The following is a 13,912-nucleotide window of genomic DNA, read 5'->3' on the forward strand; positions in this document are numbered from 1 at the left end:
TCCCCATGGCAGTAAAAACTGAATTATGAGATGTTTGTCTAATACTAAGAGTGAGAGCCAAGTGCAGGGCCTGTGAGATCACACCCACACAAGATGGACAGCTGGGCACAAACAGGCATTGTGACCTTCACCCTGAGACCGCTTTCCAACATGCCCCCTCAGTAGCTGGAATAGGATCCGAGGAGCAGCCTTGTCATGACCCTATTCCCAAATCCTAAGCCTTGGTTGGGTTATACAGGCACATGGACCCAGAACCCATCTCTGTAATCCCTGTTTGGAGGGGACTGCTGACACGGAAAAATGCGCTTTACCCTTCCCCCAGGAAGACACCAAAGTCTTGCGTGCCAGGCAGAATCCCCGGAGTGGAAGAATGTCCCATGGACACATGAGGCCCCCTTCCATTCCGTGGTCATCCTAGACACACAATCCAGACAGAAAAGCCTGTGTTCCTGCCTCCCAGCTGCCCGAATTTCCAATCCCAAGGAGCTGCCCGCAAGATCTTCAGATCGGGAATGCCATCACCATGCATCTAACTCTTACCCAAGATTGTGTCTGAAGATTTTGGTCCCAAAGCCCTTACCCATATGCCCTCCAGGATGGGGCCTTCAGAACCAGACAACATCAGAAGGCCTGCTCTCCCGAGGAAATTCTGCATGTCTCAGTTGCCCAAACCCTCCACATTAGGAGAAACCTGCAAGGCAACTGAGCCCACCCCAATTTCAAAGGCTGCTCTTGAAAAAAATGCACAGTCCAACACAGCCTCGCATGAGTGGTTCAGTGGTAGAATTCTCGCCTGCCAACACAGCCTCAGCACCTACCTCAGAAGACATAAAGGTCAATGGCACTGAGTCTGAAGATTGAATCTGCCATGCCCCTAAGGCCTCATCAGAACCCTAGCTGAGGTTTTTAGGCCTCTCTCCCCAGAGGCCTGTTCTGGAAAACCAACATATTGCCAACCTGTGGTCCGTGAGCCATACAAGAGAACTCCTCCTGTCCCGAGAAGGAAACCTGGCTCTTGGGAACTGGGTCTAACCCTCAGTATAGGAGACTCCTGCTAGGCCCCAGGGCCATAGATACATTCAAAGGTATCCCTGGAAATGAAGCATCACTGGGACCCATTAGGCTGAGAACTTCTCTCAACACAGATCACTTGTAACGTGGAACCAGAGAGAACGGATCAAGCCTGCCCTGTTCCTCGGCTGTAATGGTAACACGAGGTTGGCTTCCCAGGCCTCCATTCAGAGAGCTCTGCTATTGAATCTTTCCATATGGGGGACCCTGGAGCACTCAAAGCAGACTTACCCTGGCCCGCAGTAGCACACTTTGCTGTTTGGAGCAGCTCACAAGCTCCAGCTTGGGAAAACCTCCAAGGCTTTTCGAGGCCATCCAACCATTTGTTGACTATCAAGGATACAAACTCCAGCGTGAGCAAACATCTGACCCTCGTGGATACTTAGGTGCTGAAGATCTTGAAACAACCGCTACACATTGGAACGGCCACGTGTTCTGCACTGAGCTTAACCGATCCTCATGTTTTAAGACTTATGACCTCACATTCCTCGCCTGAAAGCCCTCCATTATGGGAGATCTGGAGTCACAACGCAGCCTACTGCCTGCCCACCAAATGAAGAAGTGCCCTATGGGACTTCGCAGAAAACCCACATGAGGATCCTCTTGCACGGCCATCAACATCACCCCAATATCATAAGCAGCCCTGTGCATTAATGCTCTGTCTGACACAGCCCGAGTCCCGACCTCCCCTCAGCCACCCAGATAGCTGGCCCCATATCCTTCAGGTGGGTCCTGCCTTGGCCCGAGGACCTGATCTCACACCAACCTGGGTATTCAGGTACCTGTCCCAGAATGTAGCTCAAATTCCTGCCCATGGGAAACCCTCAAGCACAAAAGAATACTCCTCCTTCCCAATGGCAGGAAAACTGAATGTTAAGATGTTTTCCAACCCTCAGAGTGGGAGCCAAGTGCATTGCCCATGAGACCACGACCACTCAGGATGGGCAGCTGGGCAAAAACAGGCATTGTGACCCTCACCCTGAGACCCCTTTAAGACAATCCCACAGGAAGCTGGACCAGGACCCTACAGAGCAGGCTGTCATGCCCCTAGGCCCAAATCCTAAGCCTTGGTTGGTTTATCTATGTGTCTGGACCCAGAATCCATCTCTGGAATCCCTGTTTGCAGGGGACCCCTGAAATGGAAAACTGTGCTCTCCCTTTCCCCCAGAAAGACACCAATATATTCAGTGCCAGGTAGAATTCCCAGAGAGGGAGAATCTCACATGGATCCATGAGGCCACCTCTCCGTTCCATAGTCATCGTAGACATTTAATCCAGAAAGAAAAGCCTGTGCTCCTGACTCCCAGCTGCAGAATTTCCAATCCCAAGGAGCTTCCCTCAGGGTCTGCAGATTGGGAATGCCATCACCTTGCCCTAACTCTTACCCGAGTTAGTGACTGAAGACTTTGGTCCCAAAGCCAAGACCCACATGACCTCCACGATGGGTCCTTCAGAACCACACCACATCACTGCGCCTGCTCTCTGGAGGAAAGTCTGTGCCATCTCAGTTGCCTATACCCTCCAGATTAGGAGAAACCTGCAAGGTCCCTGAGCCCACCCCATTTTCATAGGCCGCTCTGGAGAAAATGCACCTTCTGACACAGCTTCACACCATCCTCCAGGGAGACACGCAGGTCAATGGTGCTGAGTCCAAAGATTGAACCTGCCATGCCCTTAGGACCTCATTGGAACCCTAGCTTAGGTTTTCAGTCCTCTGTGCCCAGAGGCCTGTTCTGGAAAACCAATATATGGTCCAATCTCTGGTCCGTGAGCCATATAAGAGAACCCCACCTGTCCTGAGAAGGATACCTGGCTCCTGGGAACTGAGTCTAACCCTGCATGGCCCCAGGGCCACCGCCACATTGTAAGTACTCCCTGGACATGAAGCAGCGTTGTGACACGTTAAAGTAAGAACTATCATCAATGCAGATCTCCTGGTACTTGGAAGAGAGACAGCATTCAGAGTGCTCTGCTATCCAATCTTTCCATATGGGGGACCCTGAATCCCTTGAAGCAGACTTACCCTGTCCCACAGTAGGATACCTTGCTGTTTGGAGTAGCTCACGAGCTCCAGCTTGGGAAAACCTCCAAGGCTTCTTGAGGTAACTCCACCATTTGTTGGCCATCATGGATACAAACTCCAGCGTGAGCAGACAGCCAATCCTCGCCTATGCTCAGGTGCTAGATATCTCAAAGCAACCACTGCACATTGGAAGAGCCATGTGCTCGGCACTCAGCCTATTTGTGGCTTTGTGTTTTCAGACTTCTGTCCTCACACTCCTCGCCTAGAAGGCCTCCATATTTGGAATTCTGGAGCCAAAATATAGCCTTCAGCCAGCCCACCAGAATGAAGAAGTGTCCTATGGGTCTTCGCAGAAACCCTAGATGAGGATCCACCTGTACGGCACTCAATGGCAACCCAAAATCATAGACCGCCCTGTGCATGAATGCTGTGTCTACAGCAGCCTGTAGCCCAACCTCCTTTCAGCCACACAGATAGCGGGCCCAATATCCTGCAGGTGGGTCCTCCCTTGGCCCAAGGCTGTCATCTCTAACCAACCTGGGTATTCTGGTACCTGTCCCAGAACTTAGCTCAAATTCCTTCCCATAGGGGTTCTTAAAGCACAAAAGAGTACTCCTCCTTCCCAATGGCAGGAAAACAGAATGTTGAGATGGCTGTCTAACCCTCAGTGGGAGCCAGGTACATGGCCCATGAGACCACACCCACTCAGGATGGGCAGTTGTGCAAAAACAGGCATTGCAACCCTTAGCCAGAGAAGCTCTTCAAACAAGCCCACTCGGAAACTGGACCAGGAGCCCATAGAGCGGGCCTCTAATGCCCCTAGGCCTAAATCCTAAGCCTTAATTCGGTTATCCAGTCACCTGGACACAGAACACATCTCTGAAATCCCTATTTGGACGGGATCCCTAAGACAGAAAACAGGGTTTTCCTCTTCCACAGAAAGACATCAAAATCTTGGGTGCCGGGCAGGATCTCCAGAGAGGAAGAATATCCCATGGATCCATGAGGCCACCCCTCCATTCCGTGGCCATCTTAGACATACAATCCAGACAGAAAAGCCTGTGCTCCAGCCTCTCAGCCACCCAAATTTCAACTTCCGTAAGCTTCCTTCAGGGTATGCAGATCGGGCCACCATCACCTCGCCCCTAACTCTTACCCAAGTTTGTGTCTGAAGACTTTGGTCCCAAAGCCCTGAACCACATGCCCTCCAAAAAGGGTCCTCCAAAACCACATCACATCAGTGGTTCTGCTCCCCGAGGAAATTCTGCCCATCTCAGTTGCCTAAACCCTCCAGATTAGGAGAAACCTGCAAGGCTCACAAGCCCACCCCAATTTCATAGGCCGCTCTGGAGAAAATGCAGTCTGACACAGCCTCAGCACCTACCTCCAGGAAGACACAAGGGTCAATGGCACTGAGTCTTAAGATTGAACCTGCCATGCCCCTAGGACCCCATCAGAACCCTAACTTAGGTTTTCAGGTCTCTTGCCCAGAGGCCTGTTCTGGAAAACCAACATATGGTCCAACATGTGGTGTGTGAGCCATACAAGAGAACCCCACCTGTCCCAAAAAGGAAACCTGGCTCCTGGGAACTGGGTCTAACCCTCAGATAGGAGAATCCTGCATAGCTCCAGAGCCACCACCACATTATATAGGGCAAGAGTGGGACACAGGGTGGTAGCAGATCAGAAGCAGGGTGGCGGTAAGGGCGCAATGACAGTGAAGGCATGGGTTTGATAGTGGGGGTGTGGGGCACCCAGCAGGGTAGAGGTGCGGGGAGAGCACAGAGGGATGGTAGTAGCAATGTGGTGAGGCAGCAGAATAGTAATGAGCATGGTGGTGGGCGGGATGGGACAGTGTGGCTGCACAGGTGCATGCAGGGTGGCAGGCGGGTGGTGGCATGGGGAGAAGGGGGGACAGAACCAGCTGGGAGGCAGTGGCACTGCAAATGCACAGGAAGGGCATGAAAGGCAGGGTAGGGCCTTAATGCATGTTGGTGGGGACTGGAGAGTGATGGTCAGCAGTGGCCTGGGGCACAGGGCAGAAGCTTAGCTACATCAACGGTGGTAATGTGGACAGAATGAGGGGTGTGCTGCGCATGGCAGGGTCACGAGGCAGGGGCACCCAGGAAGTAGCAGCATTGGGAGAAAGCTGGGATGAGTAAGGTGGCAGCAGCAGGTCAACGGGGAGGGAATCTGGAGGCACTGAAGCAAGGATGGGGGCACGACAGGCGGTAGCATTTTGGGGGTGTTTGGTGGGACCATCAGGGCAAGAGCATGGGCCCTGTGGGCAGGGAAGGGCCTCTGCAGAGCTGTGGCAGCAAGGGGACAGTATGCAGTGAAGAAATGGCAGTGGGGGGCAGTGAGATAGCAGTGACTTGAGAAAGGCAGTGACTTAAGGAAATGCAGTTGGATGGCAGCAGACGTGGAGGCGAAGCGGGGAGGGATTGGCCCGGATGTGGTTGGGAGGGACCAGTGGGGCAGCAGCTGCCTGGCAATGGCATGGCATGGCTTGGGGCAAGGCGGGGCAGTGGAGATGGGCAGGGGCAGCAGGGTGACCATGGTAGCAGCAGTGATGCTTGGAAACCCAGGCACCAGGACAGTAGAAGAACTGGAGAGTGGTGCAGCAGGGTGGCAGAGTCCTGGGGGTGCACAAGGGAGTGGTAGGGGCACTGGGGGTGACAGAGCAGGGCATCAGTTGCAACACACAGGGCAGCAGGGCAGCTATGGTGAGGGTTAGCTGTTGTGGTACAAAGGGCACTGCTGTGGAGTAGCAGGGTGGAGGGTGACAGCGCTGATGGCAGTGGCCTGTCAGCAATGGGGGGTGGAAGGGACAGACGCGGGTGTGTGGGGCACAGCAGGGTGGCAGTGGGGGGATGGCACAGTGGGGTGGCCGTGGTACGGGGTTTGGAGACCAGCCAGGCAGCAGAAGCACAGATGGGGGGGCAGTGATTTGGTAGAAGCGCTATCAAATGCTTTTTCTGCATATGTTGAGATGGTCCTATGATGCTGAATCTTCGTTTTGTGAATGTGACACATTAGTTTGATTTGTGTGATGATTTTTATGTCTATGTTCGTGACAGATACTAGTTTGACATCTTCTTGGGGCACATTGGGAGGTTTCGATAAGGGCCATGCTGGCCTCATAAAATGAGATGAGGATCATTCCTTCCTCTTGTTTTTCTGGCAGAGTTGTAGAAGGATTGGTATTCTTTTTTTTTTTTTTTTTTTTTTTTCTGTGGATGATTCATAGAATTCACCGGTGAAACCATGGGGTCCTGGACTTTTGCTTGTTGGAAGTTTCTGGTTTCTTATTTAATCTCCTTACTGGTCATTGGTCTGTTCAGAATTTCTGTTTCTTCAGGATTCAGTCTTGGCAGGTTGTATGTTTCTGGGAATGTATCCTTTTCTTTTGGATTATCCATCTTATTGGGGTGTATTCTTTCATAGGACTTTCTTATGAGCCTTTACATATCTATGGTATCAGGGAATATCTCTTTCATTTCTGAGGATGAATCCTCTTTCTTTTTTGTTAGCTTGAGTCTGACTGAGACTCTGTCAGCTTTGTTCTTTTCAAACACCCAGCTCTTTGTTGATCTGTTGTTCTTGTTTTATTCATTTTTTTATCTTTCTGTTGTCTTTTTAGTCTGTATTTCACTTATTTCAGTTTTGATGTGTTCCTTCCTTTGTTCTACTAACTTTGGACTTCATTTGTTCTTTTTCTGTTTCCTTGAGTTATCAAGTTATGTTGTTTATTTGAGATGTTTCTTGTTTCTTGAGTTAGGCCTGTATTATTATAAACTTCCCCCTTAGAACGACTTTTTTTAAGTTAGCTCTAAGGGGTGCCTGTGTGGCTCAATCTGTTAGGCATTGGACTTTGGCTCAGGTCATGAATTTAGAGTCCTGGAATTGAACACTGCATGAGCTCTCTGGTTAGCATGGGGAGCCCCTTTCACCCTCTTCTACTGCCTGCTGCTCCTTCCACTTTGCTCAGTCTCTGTCTCTCTCCCTCTGTGTCAAATAAATAAATGACCTCTTCAAAAAATTAAAGCGATCTCTTTGCCCAGCGTGGGGTTGAAACTCAAAACCGCAAGATCAAGAGTCACAGCACTGCACTGACTAATCGGGTACCCCATTTTATAACCCATTTTACTGCATTCCATAAGTTTTGTTTGATTGTATTATTTTTTTTCATTTGCCTCAAAGTATTTCTGTGTTCCTATTTCAGTTTGCCATGAATTCAATTGGTTGTTCAGTAGCATGTTGTTTAGTCTCTGTGTCTATGAATTTCCAGTTTTCTTCTTGTAATTGATTTCTAGTTCTATACCACTGTGTTTGGAAAAAATGGTCAATTTGGTTTCACTCATCATTTGGGAAAATCTTAGGCTTCTGGAGTTTATTGACTTGTCTTGTGGCCTCACATATGACCTATGGTGGAGAATGTTCTATGTGAACTTGAGAGGAGTGCATTCCATGTGCTGCTTTGGATGGAGGGTTCTGTGTGTATCTGTCAAGTCCATCAAAGTAACGGCTTGTCTGAGGCTGATGTTTCCTTTGTGATCTTCCGTCTGGATGATGTATCATTGAGAGAAGTGTGAGGTATTAAAGCATTAAATTTCCCTATGGTATTAGTGCTGATTGCTTCTCTTAGATCTGTTCATATATGCTCTACATATTTAGTTGCTCCATTGCTGGGTGGGTATATGTTTATAAATATTGCATCATCTTACTGCATTGATTCCATTATCAGTTTCTGGTGCCCTTCATTGGCTCTTGTTACAGTGTCTGGATTTTTTTTTTCTTTCTCCATTGTAATGAAAATCAGAAGATCATCTTTTAGCTCTGCAGTCATGAGCAGAGCAGAACTCTGCTCTGAGTCTGGTTTTCTTTATTTTCCTATATAAATAAACACAATAAATTTTTCTCCCAGGACCATATCCTGACTCCATTAAGAAAGTATGTATAAAAGTGCTTTGTAAACTAGGAGATACTGCCCAATAATGAAAATGATTATACAACCACCAAATGTTCAAGATTAGATTTTTAAGACATATTTATTTATTGTAGAGACAGAAAGAGATTGCATGTGCAAGAATATGCTACAGAGGGGAGGGTCAGAGGGAGAGAGGGAATCCTCCAGCAGCATACCCGCTGAGTGTGGAGCCTGGTGTGGGGCTCTCTCCCAGAAGTTGGGAACTTGATTTGAGCCCAAATCAAGAGTCAGCTGCTTAACTGACCGTGCCACCCAGATACCCCCAGAATAAGATTTTAAAAACATTTTGAGGGCCTACTCTCATAGGTATTATTCTAAGTGACCTCTATTTCATTCAAATCTAAAAACTATTATTAAATTAAAAATAGAAACTCTTCTAAAAGCAAATATTCATAATAACCTCAGAGGTGGGGAAACAGGCAGAAAAGAGGTTAAGAAGGGAACTGGGGTGTTTCAGTTGTTGAAGCTTGCCTTTGGCTCAGGACATAATCCCAGGTTCCTGGGATCAAACCCCAGTTCAGACTCCCTGCTCAGTAGGAAGTCTTCTTCTCCATCTCCCTCTGTCTCTCCCCCTGCATATGTACCCCCCTTCTCTGTCTCTCAAATAAATAATTAAATTAAAAAGGCAAGTTACTTTCTCAGGGTCATGATAAATATTAGAACTAGAAACAATCCTGAGTGTGTGATCCTGAAGAATGTGTTCTTTCATTTGTACATTTACCAAAAAATACCTAGCCCTCAAAATACCATAGATTAAATTAGTTCCCCCTTTCTCCATACCCTAAGTATTGGAAGATGTGACAATTCCAGGACCCTGGCTGGCAGGGTCGGTGGAGTGTTTGACTTTTGATCTCCAAGTTATGAGTTTGAGTCATGTTGGGGGTACAGATTACTTAATTGAAAAAAAAAAGATGCTATATTTGGGTTTGTTTTCTTTTTTCCTTTTGACAACTTCACCCATTTATCCCAGCTCCAACCCCAAACTTCTGCCAGACCCCATCCGTTCTGTCTGTGAGCTCACATTTTTGCTTTGGTTTTGTTTTAAGGTTCTACATGTAAGTGATTTCTAGTATTTTTCTTTCTGTCTGGCCTGTTTTATTTAGCATAATGCTTTCAAGGTCAATGTTGTTGTAAATCAAAAGATTTCACCCTTTATTATGGCTGAGTAGGATTCCACTGTGTTTATCAACCACAATTTCTTTATTCATTCATCCACTGATGGCATTTAGGTTGTTTCTTTTATTTCACTGTTGTAAATAATCCTGCAGTGTACACAGGGGTGAATATACCTTTGTGAATTAGTGTTTTCATTCCCTTCAGATAAATACTCAGAAAGGGAACTGCTTGTTCCTTTGGTTGCTCTATTTCTCATTTTTTTGAGGAACTTCCATACTGTTTTCCATAATGGCCGCACCATTTATACTCCCCGTAATAGTGGACTAGAGTTTTTCTCTACTCCACATCTTTACCAAAACTTGCTATTTCTCCTGTTTTTTGATAATGGCCCTTCTGACAGGTATGAAGTAGGGCCTCATTCTGGTTTGATTTGCATTTCCCTGATGATTAATGATGAGCATATTTTCATGTTCAAGTAGAACATCTGTATGTCTTCTTTAGAATAATGTCTATTTGGAACTTCTGATACACTCTATAACTTGTGGGGTTTTTGTTGTTTTTGGTGCTTTTGTGTGTTTTGTTTTGTTGTTGAGTTGCATGGGTTCTTTATATTTTGAATATTAACCCCTTACTGGATATATAATTTAAAAATATTTTACCTTAGGTTACCGTTTTATTTTGTTGATGGTTTCCTTTGTTGTTTGGATGTTTTATAGTTAGATGTAGGCCCACACTTTGCTTCTTTGTTTATTTTTACTTTTGTATCCGCTTAAAAGCACCACTACCAAAACCTTTCAGCAAGGGCCTTTCCAAACCCTGTGTTTTCTGCTACAGGTTTTATAGTTCCAGACTTTCATTAAATTGACCCATTTTGAGTTAATATTTGTGGATGGTGTAAGAGAATGGTGCAGTTTTCTTCTTTTGCATGTGGCTCTCCAGTGTTCCCAGCAACATTGATGAAAGAGACTCTTTTCCCCCCTTGTTTATTCTTAACTCCTTTGTCATAAGGTCCTGGACCATAGATGTGTGTGTTTACTTCTGGGCTCTCTCCTGTCTCCTGGAGATGTGTGTGTCTGTTCTTATGACAATGGTAGATTATTTTGATTACTCTAGCTTTGTCATTAGTCTGAAATGAGCAAGCACGATGCCTTTAGTGTGGTTCTTCTTTCTCTAGATTGTTCTGGTATTCAGAGTCTTTTGTGGCATCATACAAATTTTTAGAAACTTTCTTCTCTTTCTGTGAAAAATATCCTTAGAATTTTGACAGGAATTGCAGTGAAACTGTAGATGGCTTAGAGAAGTATGGACATTTTACCATTATTAATTTTTCTCACCCATTAATATGCAGTGTCTCTTGGTTGATGTGTGTGGCCTTCAGTTTCTTTCCTTCCCATCTTGTCATTTTCATCATACAATATTTTACCTCTTGGTGAAGTATATCCCTGCGTGTTTCATTCTTTTTCATGTAACTTCAGGTGGGATAATCTTCCTAATTTTCTCATGATTCCTTATTAGCATATAGAAACACAGCAGATTTTGGGGTAGTGATATATTATCCTGCCCCTTTACTGAATTTAGTCATAGTTTGAACAATTTTTCATTGGCTTCTTTTAGGTTTTCCTTATATTCTATATCAACTGCAAGTAGTGACCATTTTACTTCTTTCTTTCCAGTTTTGATGCCTTCTGATTATCTTCTTGCATAATTGTTCTGCCTTGGATTTTCAATATTATGTTCAACAAAAGTGGCAAGGAAAGATAGGCAATGTTCCTAACTTAGGTGATCTTAGAGGAAATAGAAACAGCTAAAACTTTTCACTATCAGATGTGACGTAATCTGTGTGGTTGTCATATATGGCTTTTTTTTTCCAATTTATTTATTTTCAGAAAAACAGTATTCATTGTTTTTTCACCACACCCAGTGCTCCATGCAAGCCGTGCCCTCTATAATACCCACCTTTTAAAAAAAAATATTTTATTTTATTTATTTAATTTCATTTTATTTATTTTATTTATTATGTATTTTATTTTATTTCATTTATTATTTGATAGAGAGAGATCCCAATTAGGCAGAGAGGCAGAGAGAGGAAGGAGCAGGCTCCCTGCTTAGCAGAGAACCTGATGCTGGGCTCGATCCCAGGAACCTGAGATAATAACCTGAGCTTAAGGCAGAGGCTTTAACCCCCTGAGTCACCCAAGCACCCCATATATGCCCTTTTTGGTGTTGAGGGATGTTTCTGGTCTACACTGTTGAGAATTTTGATTGCAAACGGATATTAAAGTATGTCAAATGCTTTCCTGAATCTCAAGTTGATCACATCATTTTTATTCTTTATTTTCTTAATGTGCTCTATCACTTTGATCAGTGTGTACCTGTAAAGCATCATTTCATTCCTGCAAGATCCCACTTGATCATAGTATATGATTTTCTCAGCATATTGGTGAAATTGAGTTGCTAGTATTTTGTTGAATATTTTTGCATCTGTGATCATCAGGGATATTGGACTGTAAGACTCTTTTCTTGGGGGGGTCCTTGTTTATTTTTTCATTCGTTTATTTTGCATTAGGGTGATGATGGCCTCAGCAAATGAGTTTAGAAGCTTTCTTTTTTTTTAGATTTTATTTATTTATTTGACAGAGAGAGAAAGAAATCACAAGCAGGCAGAGAGGCATCTAGTTTTTGGAAAAGTGGGCAAATGACTACTATGAATCCTTCCCTGAATGGTAGAATTTAGCACGAAATGCATCTGGTTCTGGAAGTTGGTTTTTTGGGAGGTTTTAAGTTGCTGATATGAAGGATACTGGTGTTTTATGTAAGTATTGAATCACTAAAGATGAAACTGTTTCCACATCTTGGTGGTGGGTTGGATGAAGGGGAATGAGAGTCATGGAGGCCCAGCACTCAGAGGCTCTGTGTGCCAATGTGGCTGTGCCATTCCTCTCAGATGCTGGCAGAGGAGGAGGACATGGCAGAATCACAGCAGAGTGGTGGTGGCAGGGTGGTGGGAATGTAGAGTTCAAGGGGATGATGAGACTGATGCATGGTCCTCCTGTCCCACCCACAGGATATCAGATCATCTACTGCCTGGCCAAACAGCAAATCCAGCATGTTCACCACAGTGGAGATGGGTGCCATGGTTGGGCGATTCACGGCCATTGAGCTGGCCCCAGAGTCAGCGTACATCTTCAGACTGATGACCAAGATGAGGCAGGGCTGGGGGAGCCCCTAGAGGCCACCATCTTCACCACTGACAAGCGAGGTAAGGCCACAGGCTCAGGTCCACTGTCCTGGCGACACGGGGTGGACAGCTGGGTCCAATTGGGGGCCACAAACTTGCTGGATCCACAGCTTCCTGGGGCAGAGCTTGCAGGGTAGTGTGTCTACACAGGGTGATATTTACCAGACTGGCAGGAATTTCCCTTGAGAGGAGGTTGTGTAACTGGATCAGGGTGGCTCTGAGTCACCATGTTAGAGGGAGGCTCCATGAAGCCAGATGCTTTTTCTCTGATGTTCAAAACGACATGAGCAGCTGAGCCAGGGGTTCCAAAACACGTTTTCTACCAAGCAATTCTAGGGAGATATGTCTTCATGGATGCATGCCGCTTCTTTTCCAAGAAGTGGTGAAGTGTTTATTGTTCATTGTCTTGGTTTTTCTTCACCAAATCATGGGGGACAAAAGGCTATGAGGCCCAGTTCTATAGAAGATGTGGGGCACAGACAGATTAAGTCATTTACCAGAGACACAGCTGTTAGGCAGTGATGTGAACACCCTCCACAGACACTGGGCTCCCTGTTCCCACAGCAATCTGCTGTGGATTCTTATATCGGTGAGCCACTGCTATGCCCTCCATCCTCATTCTGGGATCTGCATCAGTGGGTTCCCTTCCCAGGGCCACCCCAAACACTCTAGGTCCTTTTTATGCCACCTGACCTTGGAGGGACCACAGGGGTTCCAGCTTAGGTCTGAGTCAGGAAAGAGCAGGGGCAATCTGGAATGCAGAGCAGGCACTGAGCCCCCTCTCTGAGGCTGCCAGGAGCCTAGTTGGCTTTCAGAACAGCTGATGCCTGCCAGTTTCTATGCTACAACCTGCCCACATGCCTAGATACCTTAGAGTTCTGGCTTCAGAATGTGTGGTTCAAGGACTGCATCCCTGTTCTCTCCACATCCAGGGAGCAGGCTGTGCATTGGCCCTGCTGATGTCACAGGGTAGCACACAGTTAGTAGCTTGACCTGGCCTAACACTGGAGTGGTGTTGAGGGGAACATATGGCTCATTTACCTCCTGTGCTCTTGAATGGAGATCCCCGTCCATGCCCCAGAGGTATCTCCCTGGACTTTGGAGCAAAATAAAAACAACAAAATGAAAGGATCCAGGATACATTTGGACCTATTTACCTGCAGAGTTACTCTTGGTCTGTGGCTTGCTCATCAATGTCGGAGTAGGGCTCTTACTGTAGCACAGGTAGGATGACAACCAGGCTGACTGCAAGGTATCTGGAAATGTTGCCACCCTGGGAGAAACACATTTGCTCACTACTCAGGTGTTGTTTGTGCTGTTGTGCTGAATCCTTTTCTGATTCAACTGCGTACTATGAGAGGCTGAGTGATATGCAAAGCCTGGATTGTAGAATGTGTTGGCTTCCCTATACATCTGTCCCTAGGGGTTATGTGGCTGCTGAGGAGGGGGCTGGGAGCAGGTATTTGGGTCTGAT

The sequence above is a fragment of the Neovison vison genome, chromosome 3 (assembly GCF_020171115.1).
Source record: "Neovison vison isolate M4711 chromosome 3, ASM_NN_V1, whole genome shotgun sequence".
NCBI lineage: Eukaryota > Metazoa > Chordata > Mammalia > Carnivora > Mustelidae > Neogale > Neogale vison.